The sequence below is a fragment of the Gavia stellata genome, chromosome 7, assembly GCF_030936135.1.
Source record: "Gavia stellata isolate bGavSte3 chromosome 7, bGavSte3.hap2, whole genome shotgun sequence".
In the NCBI taxonomy this organism is placed as follows: Eukaryota; Metazoa; Chordata; class Aves; order Gaviiformes; family Gaviidae; genus Gavia; species Gavia stellata.
Window position 1 is genome coordinate 33,931,300 of NC_082600.1, and position 15,553 is coordinate 33,946,852.

The following is a 15,553-nucleotide window of genomic DNA, read 5'->3' on the forward strand; positions in this document are numbered from 1 at the left end:
AGTATTGTTGCTGCCACACTCCTGAAGGCATAATATTTGACTGAGAAAATCAAACTAAGATGCCTGTCACCTTCAGCTGCAAGTCACAATATGAATGAAGATATGCACTACTTCAAGTAGGGAGAAGATCAGTAGACCTATCCAGTACTCACTAAGGATTGTAATGTCTCAGATTAAAAATTGCTTTAATTTTTTTCAAAATTAGTCCCTCATGGAAGTGGTCAGCTACCAGTGGGGTGATGACATGAACTTATGTGAACACTAATTTCTCAAATGATTCTGAAACCTCAACATCCACTTCATAGCACATCATTTGAGCTTGTTTAGTGCATCATCTGGAAGCACTGTATGGTATTATATGTATGTTTCAACTATACTTTTTTTATTATTTGAGTTGTTACTATATTTTTGTCTGCTGTCACCTCATTGCAATCTGAATTGTAACTTTTTTTTAATAGATAGTGGCTTGCTTTGGCAGGGGTTGACTAGGGATTACAGGCACAAAAAGTAATTTACTATTTATTTCCACAATGACTGAGCAACTGTAAACCGAGTGTAAAGATACTGTTATATGGAGGCATAGTAGTATGGCAGATCTTCAGCGTTAATGTCAAGTATTCAGGATATAAAAGGATATAAAAGTAAGCTTGTTAGCTAGGGAAGTCAGATGGCTTTGGAAGTGTGGAGAATAGGCATCTAAGAAAATTCTTACTGGTATTTTAAACAACTTCACAGGTCTCTGGTAGCTAAAATGGTGACTTTTGCAGAGGAACTAAAGTTCAAGCCTGTAATGTGTTGAAATTCTGTTGCTGCTAAAGATGGGAGGACAAAGTTTTCTTCTGTCTTAAGTGTTCTCTTCTGGAGAGAACAGAAAGGAAATGTGATAAAAATAAACCAGAAAATTTTGATAGTGTTTCATACTATATCAAAAAGGAAATCTTCAACATACACAACTAACATTAATCAACATGCTGGTTTGCAGCCAATTCAGTGAGTCAAGGTTTTTTTCCTATTTCAGAAAGAAGAGATAAAGTAAAGTTTTCTTTGGATTAGCATGATCAGAAAATAAGGATTTCTACAAAAAATGCATTTAGTTGTGGGAAGTATTAAGATTTTAATTAGAATCCTTCTTTCCAAAACTTTTACCAGTTTTATTAAATACAGCATCTGGAAACATTTATGACAGATGTGAGATCCTTAATGTTGTAGGTATGGTTGGCACTCTGATAAAAGGCATTTAGCTTTAATAATAGATTGCTACATTCATTTGAGGCTTGTAAGAGAGTTTAGCTCAGGCAGAAGCATCCCAATATTGCTCTTTAGGGATGAGGAAGTGTAAGCACTGTTTGTGCTGCAAACCGATAGTGGCTAAATTCTGAGGTGAGGGTGGGCAAAATGAGGGAAGGTTTGGAGACTTGTGGGTCACCACGTGGGCAAGTCAGAAGAGGTGATGAAGTAACTGCCAAGTGAGCCCTGTGATAATGCGGCTCCCAGGGAAGAGGATGGTGGGGGAGGGCTTGCCATTAGTGTTGCCTCACAAATGTGTAGAGAACCATCTGCCATTTTAGCTGCGAGTTCTAGCAAAATTTCTTCAGGACAGTCCTGAGGGGTTTTAAACCTACATATAAAAAAATGTGAATACCCTTGGTTTTTATCTTACCTGTTCTTTTCTGTTGCTTCCCCATGTGCAGTTGTTCAGCATTTCAGACAAGCTGAAAACAGGTCTGTGAAAACTTGGAGCACTCAAACTACGTGACAGGTACTATTCTTCACTGAGGCCATGAACAATTGCAGAGCTGCCCGTGTCCGACTGAAATAATGGCTGTACATATAGGATCATTTGTAAGACAGATGACTGAGAAAGGTACCATTTATCTGCCAGGCAAGGTTTCATAACTTGTAGCATCTGTTCATCATTAGCATTAGCTATTGCTAATTACCTCAACTTAGTAGGTGTTAGATTAAAATCCTTTTTTTCCAAAGTCTCTATTCCATATGGCAACCTCTGCAATGGCACTGAAAGAGGAAAAGGAGGTGGGAAGGAAGAGGTTATGTGTTCATGTTCACTGACTGGGTATGGTTCACAGAATCCCTTCCTCTGTATCTGTCTGGCACAGTCAATGTGCAAGGTTATTTATGGCTTCCCTTACTACCCCGACTGTCTCTCCTAGTTGCCACTTTTGTACTGTCCTTCCATATTCAGTATCATGTTTTTCTTTTTTTACTCACAAGTCCCTCATCCTAAGAGGTGGCTCCACAGCTAAACTCTTGGGATTTTTAAGGCCAGCATGAAATGCAATCTTTAGCCCTTGCCCTTTGGGATTTGAACAGCTCCTGATGTGTTATTTATTGACTGCAGTTTGTTACTGTTTGTAGATGAAGATGTAGACATGCACTGCATGTAAAATGAGGATACTTCACACCACAGGGCGAAGTTGCAGTGAAGGTGTTTCAGCATGTCTGAAAGGATTTAGGACAAGATTTAATAGTCAGAAATTCATAGTGCTAGATCACCAACCTCGGTGTTCTTTCCTTAATCTTGCTAAAGGTTTTTCTCCAAAGTCTGTGCTGAAGCTGTAATAATACAAGGTATTTGTCTTGAATTTTTCACCCTTCTGTAACAAGAATTCAAAGAGAAATATCAAACTTCTTTCATATAGGTATAAATAAAGGCATGGAAGTAAGTAATTCATGGACAGGAATAGAATGGAGATCTGAGAGTATAAAACCCAGATCTCCTTATTCCTGGTAGAAAATGTCAGGGTTATAATGGAAAGATTTTTAGTTTCTTGTTTTGTTGAAAGCATCAGAAACAAATGTAGGCTTCTGACAAAGACTTTGTTTTCTCTTTCTGCTCCAGCAATATAAGATATTTCATGGTGTGCAGTATACACTGCCTGCAAAGCCCAATCTGTTGTTGCAAAATCTTTCTCCAGAAAGAGAAACACTAGGGGAAAGCTGGGCAAAGGCAGCAATAAAATCTCATTGCTTCTCTACTTGGATTTTACAAGCACTGCAAGAAGCTGTCAGCTTTCAGGCTGAATGCATTTGTATCAATGCAACGAAAGAACCCAGTTTAAGGTATTTGGGGGAATGCTGTGTGTGTGTGCCTTTTGTTGCAAGCTTCAGCAGCTGTGAGGAAAAAGTGTCTATTGCCTTGTGCTCAAACAGTTCTCTGGGATTCTGTGGTTTAGTGGAAGGAACAAAAGCATCTCTGTGTCAGAGCCACACAGAGCGCCTTACCAGTGTCAGCTTTCATTAAACTGCCCTTTTGAAACACACGAACCCTCTTTTCTAAAAGCATGGAGGAAGTAATTCCAGGAAAAGAAGATAAATCCTAATAAAGCATCAGAAATACTCTTATTCCGCAATGGTATTTGCTATAGGAATTCATACTGCAAACAGTATTTCAGGCAGCCTAACTTGAGCTGTTTTCTTAACTCTGCTGAATTAAATTTAAAAACTCTCCAAAGTCTTTCCTGTCCCTGCTTTTGGAATTTAGAAATCAAGCATTGGGATTGTCAGTTGAAGTCAAAGAGACTGTATTACAAAAGAGCACAATTTGTTTTTTAACATCAAATAGTTTAGCTGTCTCTAATGAACAGCATAGAGTTTCATATTAAGGTATGCTCGTAATGACTTTAACTCAACCATTTTCAAGTTTCATGCCCTAATCTGTAAGCAACTTTTCCATTCCTAATCAAATGCTAATGTAGTGTCAGAGGGCTTAGTTTAACCCAAATGAAAGGTAAACAGATGTCCTAATTTTCATTCTAACTGGTCAAAAAATACAAGAAACTGTTATTTGGCCATCCCTTCCGTACAAAACCATCTTTGCAGTGTTGGTAGTTTAATATTTCACCAGCTCTGCTAAGATTCCTTGTCAAGTGAAAACTTCCAGTAACTGCTGTCTTCAGATTTGGAATTTTTCAGTTCCGAGATTTGTAAAAATGTTCCTACTAAAATGACACAAAGTCTTTATCTCAATTTTGTTATTTTACAGCATAGTTTCTGTCTGAAATGCATCATAGTGGGATTACTGGCTGACAGCTCATGCTGCGAACTGCAATGACTTGTCAAACCAGTGTAGTGTTACCAAGTTCCAATCAAATTCTTTATATTGGTAAATATTAATTCCTGTCTTACTAGAAATTGTTGTAAAATCTGTCATACTTTTGACATTCCAAGGATTGTAAAGCAACAGAGTATCATTTTGCCAGACAGGCAGTGATTCCCCAAGTCAGACTGCAAGTGCAGCTACTTGTATCAGGGGAATCTAGAAATCTGTCCAAATAAAATAGCTTCAGGATTTTTCTTGCTAAGAAAGTCAATGTAAAACAATGATGGAAAGCTTTGGGAATGATAGTAATAAGGTATTTTATTTTTTTTAAATTAAAGGGAATGAAGAGAAGGGCTGGCAGGAATCCCTAGAAAGCACAAAGCAGGGGCTTTCTAGGAGGTGATTATAGTTAAGGATTGTTTTGTATAAGCCAAGATGTAGGCTTGTTTGTATAATCATAGACTCCCTAGATAATTTTAGTGCCCCAGCTTCAGCTCTGAGATTTTCATGAGTTTCAGCACAGTGCATTAAGGCACTTCTGAATGGGATGTATAGAATCCAGCATGCTGTCCAGGAAAACCTTCAAAGATTTCATATGATACGCCTAAAACAAAGAAAACATGCAAGTACGCAGAGTCTTTTCATGAAGACTAGAACATATGTAGAGTCAAATATTAAAAACATATTTAATGGAGTAAGTTAGCAAAATCACATTAGTATATGAAAATACTTATTTGCCAGGCATACCCAGGGAATAACTGCTCATTATAAAAACGTAATCATATGTTCAAATGAAACAGAACAACTACCAGTAAGAAGATGCAAGTCCAATAGCTTTTATCATATCAGCTGTAGCTGATCCTTAGAAAAATGTTATAGGCATATCATGAAAAGCAATTCAGATACCAGGGTTTAATGAGTTCCTCAGTTACATTCTGACAACTAATTGGGTTCAGACTTAGTCAATAAAACAAACTTGCATAAACTACTTTTGTGGATACCCAGCCTTTGTGTTTTAAGCAAGCATGGTTTATTTTGCAAATAGGAAGTCTAAGACAATCTACATGGCCAGTTTTTATAGCTTGACTAGTGAGTTAAGCTTGCTTGCCACAGTATAGCAGAAGTCACATAGCCATAACTTAATGTCTGTCATTTTAGTTATTGCAAATTAAAGTAGTTTGCATTATCATTCTTTCTCTCCCTTTTCTGAATTTCCCCCCTTGTTCTTAGGCTGGTGGTTAAAATTGACTTGTGGTCAAGGATACCTTTGGCCACTTCTGGATCTGAGATTTCAGTTTCTGGAGTGGAACATCAGCTTGGATATATGCCTTGTGTTAGATAACAAACCTCCCTTCTCTTTTGCTTTCCCTTTGTTTCCCTCTGAAAGAACAAAACCTGGCCATGTAGGGTGGAAGTGAGCCACACATTTTGAGGCTCTTTTGAGATAACTGGGGAAAAGAGAAGGTGGGATGTGTGGCACAGCACATTTTCCTTCAGTCTTGACAGACCAAAGAGATTAAGACTCCCCTGCCCAACATGATAAACCGAGTTTGGGCCCCTCACTACAAGAAGGACATTGAGGTTCTGGAGTGTGTCCAGAGAAGGGAAACGAAGCTGGTGAGGGGTCTGGAACACAAGTCTGATGAGGAGCGGCTGAGGGAACTGGGGTTGTTCAGTCTGGAGAAGAGGAGGCTGAGGAGAGACCTCATCGCTCTCTACAGTTACCTGAAAGGGGGTTGCAGAGAGGTGGGTGTTGGTCTCTTCTCCCAAGTGACAAGCGATAGGACAAGAGGAAATGGCCTCAAGTTGTGCCAGGGGAGGTTTAGACTGGCTATTAGGAAAAATTTCTTTACTGAGAGAGTGGTGAGACACTGGAATAAGCTGCCCAGGGTGGAGTCACCATCACTGGAGGTGTTCAAGGAACATGTGGACGTGGCATTGTGGGACATGGTTTAATGGTGTTAGTTGATGGTTGGACTTGATGATCTTACAGGTCTTTTCCAACCTTAATGAATCTGTGATTCTGAGTCATTTAGAGCTCCTTTGAAGTGGTTGAATAGTTAACATTCTTTATGTCTCAAAGTGTGAATTACAGGAAGTGACTTGAGAAATAGTTAACTTCTGTGAGCACCAGAGAATGGCGTACCAACTGTAGGTAAGGAATGCAAGAAGGAATAAAGGAATAGGTCTTTCTGGTCTAGCATTAAGATTTGAAAGATGAGAGATTACCACAGTGTATTTGTTGTAAGAGAAAAAAGGGACTTCTCAGGCTTTCTGGAGCATCTGAGGAGGAGACATGAAGAAATGTACTTTCTTAATTCTAATGGTTGTTAAAGCTAGAATTCCAATGTCAACTTAAAATCAGGCAAATTAAAAATTCAATTTGTTGGTCAATGTAACCTTGGGACACAATGGGGGTTAGTTAGACAAGCCAATGCAATGGGTCAATTTGTCATGATTGTTAATCCCTGCAATCACTGGAGTCAGTTTCAATTTACAATAAATTACATCTTTATTGATTTGCAAACAAAACAATGCTACAATGACACTGGTATGAGGGACCCTCTGTTTTGGGGTTTAATTTTTGGTTTTTTAGACAGTTTTTTATCTCTGTCTCCCTGGTTGTCTATTCACAGATTTTTATGGAAATAACAATTGTTTTTTATGTCAACATATATCTCTCAAGCACTGTCCTTGGAGTTTGGAATTTACTATGAACTTGTACAAGTCTCATTCACACCCAGCTAGTACTTGCTCATGGCTTTGTATGAAAAGGAAAGCAATCCACAGATGCACAAAATGAATATGTAGAAATTCTATTACACGTACACATGCCACACTCAAAACATACCCCCACTACATCATATTTCTAATTTGTTATATGACTCTGTAATGTGACTCATTTTTCATATAAAAATCTTCTGTTTTCTGGGGAGTTTTATATCCCATATCCCAGGTTTTTATTTGTATCTCAGTAAGATGAAAGATGAGGTCACCTGAACTAGACAACTGTCAAAAAATAAAAGATTTTCTTAGAAAATTATTTCTGAAACAGTAGGGAATTTGTCTACTTGATAAGAAATCCTTAACTATCGTAAGCTGAACCATTAGTTCAGATTCCACTATTTCCTGAAGGAGGACATAAAGAACATGCTACCACAACTGGTGTTAGAAAATGTATTTTTCTTCTACTTAGAACTGAGTGATGAGGTCAGATTGAATGGGTGCATTTTTCTCTTCTATAGTTTTCCAACGATACCAGTCTAGCTTTATTTTTTTTTTTTAATTTATCAGGGGAAGGAGATTTCTGGAAGTCACTTTTAGTTGTATATATCAGTAATTAAGTAGTTGAGAATTAATCTGAGAAATGGTGACTCAAAGAAGAGCAAAGAGTTCTTTGTCAACTAATTCTTGTTCCTGCACAGTACCAATTATATCTGGAGCTGCAGAGCAGAGATCATGATACTATAGTCTTTGAAATATGTTTAGTAATATCATAATTATACTGAATTTACAGAAAAGAAAAAAGCAATTCATGGCTTTTTTCTTCATAGTGCTTTTCTGTCATGAATTCAAGCACGACTATTCGCTCTGAAGGAGAGAATTGTCCTCATCAATCATCCAAGTGAAAAAGCAAAAGTAATACTGCTGTAGTATCCTTTTTTATTTTTCCTAAATCAGTGTACAGTGAATTTATATGCAGAGTTCTTAGAGCATTACAGTTGTCTCTTGAAGCAATTAAAACTGATAAACAGCTACGCTGTGCTAGCAGTGATAATTACCCTGGCCTTTCAAAAATCACCAAAACTATGCTAAATGGCTGTACTATCCATTATACATTTTCAAAAAAGCAGTTTGTCTCTTGAGTCCGATATTTAATGTGCAAACTATTAGGAAAGTCACTAGCAGCAAAAAAGGAGGAAAATTTAAGCAGGTTCCAATTTTAATGACCCTACCAGCTAACTTTTCTGTTGTAGCTATCACCTCTTATTTCACGGTTCTTTTTCAGATACAATTGTTTATATTATCACTTATTTTAGCTTATGTGCTGCCATCTTCTCCATATAGCAGGGACTGTTTTCTACAGTTCTTCTGATAACATTCTGCAAATTATACTAGGACTGTTTTTTTCTTTTTTCTCTGTTACAATGGTTTCTTCTAAAACATGAAGAGATGCTCTTTTGTCAAGAAACACGAAGAATCTGGGACTTTTCTTGCTAGCTAATTCTAATGCTCAAACTGTGAGCTGTGCTATTAATGTACTCATCTATTAAATAGTTTTTGTTTGCCCATTATAGTGATATAAAATTTAGTTGAAAAAAGTTCTAAAATCCTTAAATGATTTTGAGTAAATTGTCTTACACTTTAAGTACAATATATGAAATACTAGAATACAGTTAATGCATTACTACTAAAAGAAAAAAGGTAGAAAACATAGGGCAGGTTTTCCGTCAGAATTTAATTTCCTCTTTCAGATATATTTCTGAAATACAATTTTGTATTAATTGTTATTTAAACTGAGATAACTGGTCAGTCTATATAGGACATAATTAACTATTTTTCCCTAAACATCCTCCACAAATAATGTGTCTTCTCACCTTGCTGCAGTACATAACTACTATTGATTACCTGCTCTGTGTTAAATTCTGCTTCTGTTTAGTGCTGAAGGGCACATACAAGAGTTCTGACAGATTGATCAGGATGTGCAGAATGCAGTTTAAGGTGATGATATCTCTGACCTTCAATTGAGAAGCCAAACCAAGCTGCTGTGTGAAGTGTGTTCTTTAATGACTCAAGTCTTGCATTGGTATTTTCTCTAGCTTTAGAAATATATATATGGCATTTATGTAAGTTTCTATAGATACATGCTAAGCAAAGTTACACAAAGGACTGTTAATTATGCTTGGCCCTAAAAAAACCCAAACACCTGAGGCTCCTCTATGGAAAAAAAACAGAGGAGGACTCTCTCAGATATGGTGTTATGTTCTCATCTGGGTCTGTAATTTGGAGGATAACAGGTGATTACAGCACCCCACCAAGAGTGGAGATACGAGAAAGGAAAACAAAAAAGGAACAAGAAAAAAAAGACAAAAAACTCTGCCCTGATCAAAACTAGAACAAGATAAATTTAGCACCATTTCCATCCATTTATTGTATGTTTTGCTAGACTTGCTATTATTGAAATAATGCAAGATGCATAGAGAAGGACAAAGAAAAGAATTTAACCAAAAGTCCTTGAGTTATTTTCCTGCTTACAGTATGATGTGATTGCATCCTAGACTTATAAAGATTTCAAAATGTTAGGGCTGGCGTGCTCAGAATTTCTATTTTGACCTTGGAAGTTCAGAGAGGTTCAGAGATTTTTTTATCATTTTGGTGAAGAGAGAAGTATGGTAATAGTGTTTAACTTCCAGCAAGTGCTAGCATAGCAAACAATAGAAAAAAGGTTCAGACACCGATTCTGTGATTTCTGAGACCTAGTTGTGAGCAAAAGACAGGATATTGGCTTACTGTGTCCTGAGGTTATGCTGGCTCTTCTTGTTATATATAAACCTAAGCATGCTGGTTGCTTGAACCTATTTAAGTGGCAATATCAGATGGTGTTGTTTTTACATCAGTGTTAATTATTGTTGCTTTCAGTGTTGTGGACTACAGAATAAATGGTGTTATGATGAGAACAGTAACACCATAATTTTTCCCCCTGTCCTTTGCAAGGGAGCAGTGTCTAACATTCAGCAAAATATCGTGACTCTGGGCTGAAACTGACTCCAGCTTAGGTCTCATTCTCAGCTCTCCCCAGCTTGCTTTAAGGGAAGAAAGAGGTTGTCCATTTTTTTTCCTGTCCATATAGAGTTGTAAGAAAATTCAGGTAATTTCTCTACACCAGATCACTACACTAGTCACAAGAGAAAGAAAGATCTCCTGCAGATGGGAATGTTATCTTTCCTCTATTCTGGTTCTTCTCTTTGAGGACATCTGGCATCATTTTAAAGCTGGAAGAATTCATTAAAGAACTCTTGGTAATGCCAGGGAAGAACCACTCGTGGCCATATTGGTCCTTTTACTGCATGTGACTAGTAAATACTGGATAGATTTGGCATTGGTGTCTACAAGAGAGATGTAGATATCCTCAGATGAGTATCTACTCCAGGCTCAGAAGTGAGGCTCGGAGGATACTGTTACAGGTGGGGAGAAACAACTGTAAAAATGTACAAGTAACGATGTGGGAAATTAAGAGTGGAGACCACTTCCTTGTTGATAAAAAAAGAAATTTTTTTCTTTACTTCTTTGATGTCTTGAAGTATATGCTGCACTGGCTGATATATGCCTGATGTTTAGAGATCTTTGAATTTCTGCTCTGATTCCAAGAAATGTGTGTACTGGAAATGAAGTTCTTTACATATAAATCTTTACATTTTTTCACTGGCTTTTTAGAAATGAATCTAACTTCTTAGATGCTGCAGAAAACACATCCAAGTAAACCAAGCTGCAAACTGAAAGATGCTGCATGGGCTAGTTGTAGGGATATTTATCCCTCGGCACCATCGTCATACTGTGATTAAAGAAACCCCAACACTATGTTAGAGTGTAGACAATCATACCCTTATGGCCTGCATTATTTTTTTTTAACTCTTACCCCTTTTACAGTATTTATCAGGTGGCTAACCTTCTGCTGTCACCTGTTAAGGCAAGGCTAAGCAGCAGGAAACCTCTGTGGTTTGTTCTGTCGTTGCCAGTTACTGTCTGGTGTTGTACTGTTGGAAAGATCATTCTTCTACGTCAGCAACTATGAAGCACAGCAGCTTGGTGGATGTACAGAGGAGGCAGGAATATTGCTGTGATAACTGTTGTCTTGATCCAAGAAGTCTTCATATGCATGCAGGTTGTCTGGTAAGCCAAAAGAACAAGAGTGGCTAGTGAAGTTGTTGATCTTTTGCATTTTTGATAGTAGCCATATGGAAGGACCTGGCACACCGAACAGGGAATTTTGCTCAAGATACTGGAAGCATATCAACTCTTCAAAATAACACCTTCCTAACACTTATCCAAACAACCACCTTGTCTTCATCAAATGTCTTTTCCTGAGCTTGCCATGAAAGTTTGTTTTTAATGAAGCAAAGCTGAGCATTGTGTTTTAAAAAACTGCCTCAGGTATTTGACCAGCAGAAGAAAACATGGCTAGGAAGCACCATAACTAAAGCCTCACCATGACAACAAATCTGAAATAAAAAACATTTGGGGTATTTCTTGCATTTGAACCAAAATAGACGTTTTCTGCACAAAGCAACAAATTTGTTCAGATAGATACCATTTTCTCTCAAATTAGTTTTGTTGGCTAATTTTTAACCTGCTTTGCTTGTTCCTTTTTTCTGATATCTTAGTTGACCAGCTTCCTCTCTCTAGCAATAATTCAGTTTTTCTGAGACAGTTTCTTACACCCAAATGTATGCAGCATTCAAACCATCAATGCCAGAGTGTGCTGCTACCTTATCCTTGTTCCCATCTCTTTTTGCTTAATGTAAAGGATGTTTTGGCATCCTTCTTTACCCAGCACTTGCTGTTCACACAGCCCCAAACACTTTTTACTACTTCTGTTATGAGCAAGTAACAAATTTTAATTTTCCTTGCATTCTTGTTGACTATTCCACAGAGAGAGGTCTGACATGAGTGGAGAGTAGCCTGGAACTGAAGGGCAAGAAAAATGATCTGCAAAATGTAAGCAATGAGGAAAGTCTGAATACAATCAAGTCATTTAGTATAACGAAGAAAAACAGAGAATACATGATGATGACTTACACATATAAAAAAAAATAATATGAAGAACAAAGGATAAAAGAGGATTAAGGTGTTTCGTAATAGATAGCCTAAGAAGCAATGGTATTACAATTGCAGGAAAGCAGATATAAGTTAGACAATAGAAAATATTTCTTAATGGTGTAAATATGGTTGAATGGGCATCACTGAGAGTTCTGAAGACCAGAATGATGGAGGTATGATTTATCTTCTCTTGGGGCAGGTAACCGCAATATCCTTTTCATCCATATCATTAATGGTTCTGTGACTTCTGATCTCTTTTCTATTAGCTGTTCACTTAAATAGACTCAATCAAACTGGATTTCACATCATCATTATCCTTGTACTGGCTCCCCAAATGTACTCATTACATCATGAATTAAATTAGATTGTAAGTGACCTTTCCTTAAGGACTGCTTTAAAGTATTAGTTCAGTAGAAATATCTATTGAGGTTACTCTGAAATACATCTCTCTCCCTATGCAGAGAAGTTCTAAGACTCCTTGGAAATTAGGAGGAATGAAAAGTATAAAGGTCAAAGACAAGAAAGAAAAAGTAAAATTGACTGGCTTGTCACACTTCTGAATAATCTTGGACTATGTCACTGAACATTTTAAGCATTGTTAAGATCTTTGTGAGTGTAACTGAACAGCGGTGTTGCAAAAGTACAACGCCGATAGCATTGCATAGCTACACAGAAACCAAAAATTCCACGGATATGACTTCATGCCTAACAGCGTTAGTATGTTATTTTTCTCTGGTTTCCTTTATGTTGTTCACACTTAATAGTAAGTATGAATGTAAAAACTTCAAATGTAAAAATTCCCAGAAAAGAATTGTTAGACTGCTTTTTTCTACATTAACTGTAGAAGGTTTTGATAAATTAGTATTTTGGATTATATCTCAAAACATCAAAAGCAAAAGACAGAGCTAAGAGTGAAGCTTATATATTTATATTAAATACCTTTAACTATGTGCAGTGGAATACATTCCATGGCTGTAGGACTCTGGTTTGAATTAGATGCTTCACATGTAATTTGTGCAAATCAGTGTGTGATGTTGCCTAGTGGGCTGAAAGTATTGAGCTAGCCATTTTGGTCCACAAGTTTTTCTGATGCCAATTTTTTCAGAAGCCAGTGATGGTAAAGAATATCTCAGCACCAGATCTAGGGGTTGTCCCACTCCCAGCCATGTTTTGTCCTGTTAATATGAGACCACGTTATCGCAACTAACTTAGGTAAGGTGAAGATCTTGATAATATTGACAGGCCTTCAGAAGCAGAGGTACAGGGCAGGCTAGAAAATTTTCCGTTGCTATTGCTTATCATGTATCTGCTCCTTAGCTAAAGAAACTAACTTCTTTCTGAACATCTGATACCCTATGATCAGCCCTAGTCACTTTTTAAAGTAAATATACAAAAGAAACTGAGAGTTTTACAGGCACTTGAGGCTTTTATACCACTGTTTCTGTGAAGTGTATGAAATGGTAGTTTAAAATTACTTGTTTACATTCTAATCAATACTAGGATTATTTCTTCATTTTTTTAATATGGCTCAGACATCTTAAATCACATATATAATTTTTACTAATTCAGTCCTACAGCCATTGATCTACATCTTGTACATTTATTTCCTACAGTGTTTTCTATCAAGCTTTAGATCTAGTGGATGATCCAATATATACCTCCAGTTATATTTCTCTTTAAAACACATTAACCCTGCAATGAACCATGTGGTTCTAACCAGTGATCAAATACACCATATCTTTAACCCCCGTGAATGGATGTGGAGTTGTTAGTGAATGTCAAAAGATTAAATTTAAAACATTTATCCAATTACTGTTAGATTTATTTTACAAAAACAAAAGTGTTCAGAAATGAGTGATTTAGTGATTGTGATTTTTTTTCACTTTCTGAGTTATACATGATTAATTGTCTAATAAAATACTGCATTAAACAATTATTCTTACGTTTAAATATTTGAACTCTGTGCTTTTATTTTCTGCATTTTACTTCGCAACATTTTAACATAAGAATTATTTCATTATATTTTGCAGTTTTAAATAGAAGGTCATGCTTGGTAAAAGTCTGCTTTAAATCATGTCCATTAAAATAACTCCTACTGTTTTGCAAGTGATTGGAACAGTGGGTACATTTGCTGAATTCTATTTTTCCTCTTTCTGTTAGAATGTATCAAAGAGAAACGACTAAAAAAGAAGTGTCCTTTCTACCAATGGGGTTCAAATTTAACAGGATAAAACTTTAAAGCTATTTTTGGAAATATGCTTAAGGCGTTGCATTTCTACCTGATACAGCTCTGTAGCTGATGGACAAATAATACTTATTGAGTTCATGGATTTTGGATTTTTACTTGTCAGTAGTAACCTGCTGTTTTCAGAAAGCAGATCCTGCTTTTAAGGAAATTCAAATCTGAAGGTGTAAATCACCTCCGTATTTATAGGACTAAGCCCACACTTTTTAACTATGTTCATCATTAAAACCACTTCCATATCATCTTCAGTGATGGAGTGACTGTGTTTGCACTAATGTACATGAGGGGAGAATTTGGCTTAAGATAGGTTGATTAACTGAACTTCATCCTCCTAGTTGGCTGTCTTGAGTGTGCAGAAGCAGAAGAAAAATCTACAGCTGCATACTATATAAAATTGCAATCTGTATGCTATGGACCAGCAAGCAAATTCTGACAGAAATGAAAGAATACATTCCCTGACGATATAGTTCAAATGTTAAGCATAAACAATATGACAATTTATCTTGCTTGCTCTCTCAGTTTGTTTTAGGATTTTCCCATTCAATTACTTAAATAACCTCACTGTAGTCCTAGATATTAATAGTGAGATATGTAGCATTTAGGCAGGAGGTTCAAGTTAGGTTCTGACCACTTTTGTTCATTTGGGATCCCAGTGTGCATTTTGTAAAAGCAAGACTGTCACCTTCAACAGGCTTGATCATAATCCACAGTCATATTCTCTCTGATCAGATTCTCTTTGCAATTTTGATTTGATGTGATACTCTTCATCACGTATCTTAAACTATATAAAAGATGTTTATACCACTAAACAAATGGTAATTGTGTTAAAAACCTTTGGGTCTGTATTTTTGCGATGCTTTTATGGATACGCACTTTTGATATAAATATGTAGATAATGTGTACGTGTGTGTACCTATACACGTAAGTATAGACTAAATTTGCAAGATCAGGCATTTAAGAATTAGGAAGGACCAGTCTGTTTATGTACTATCAACTTGAAACTGACTCTCTTAAGTTTGTGATTCAGTAATTTGCAGTCATGTCACCAACTTTTTTTTTCTCCACAGATCTCTGGCTTAATTCCAGGCATGATAGTATTGCAGAGGTGACAACTCTGTGGAACTTGATTTCATCTTTTTACCCTTTTAGATATAGTGGCTGGAGAATGAGAGGAGATGGCTGTGGGGCTCAGGCAGGTAAATGTTTCCTTGGGGTGTGGGATTCTGTCCCTATTTCATCTGATGTGTTCCTTTCTGATGCCCTGAGTTGTACTTTCCCAAGTACATACAGATACAGCTGTACTTCAACAACAATAGGTGTTAGAAAATGTTTGGCTCCTCAAAAATTCAGGTCCAATAAATGTTCCAATTCATGAACCTAAAACTAATATTTTTTTCTTCAGTCTACCTCTGAAGTGGGAAATAATGTTT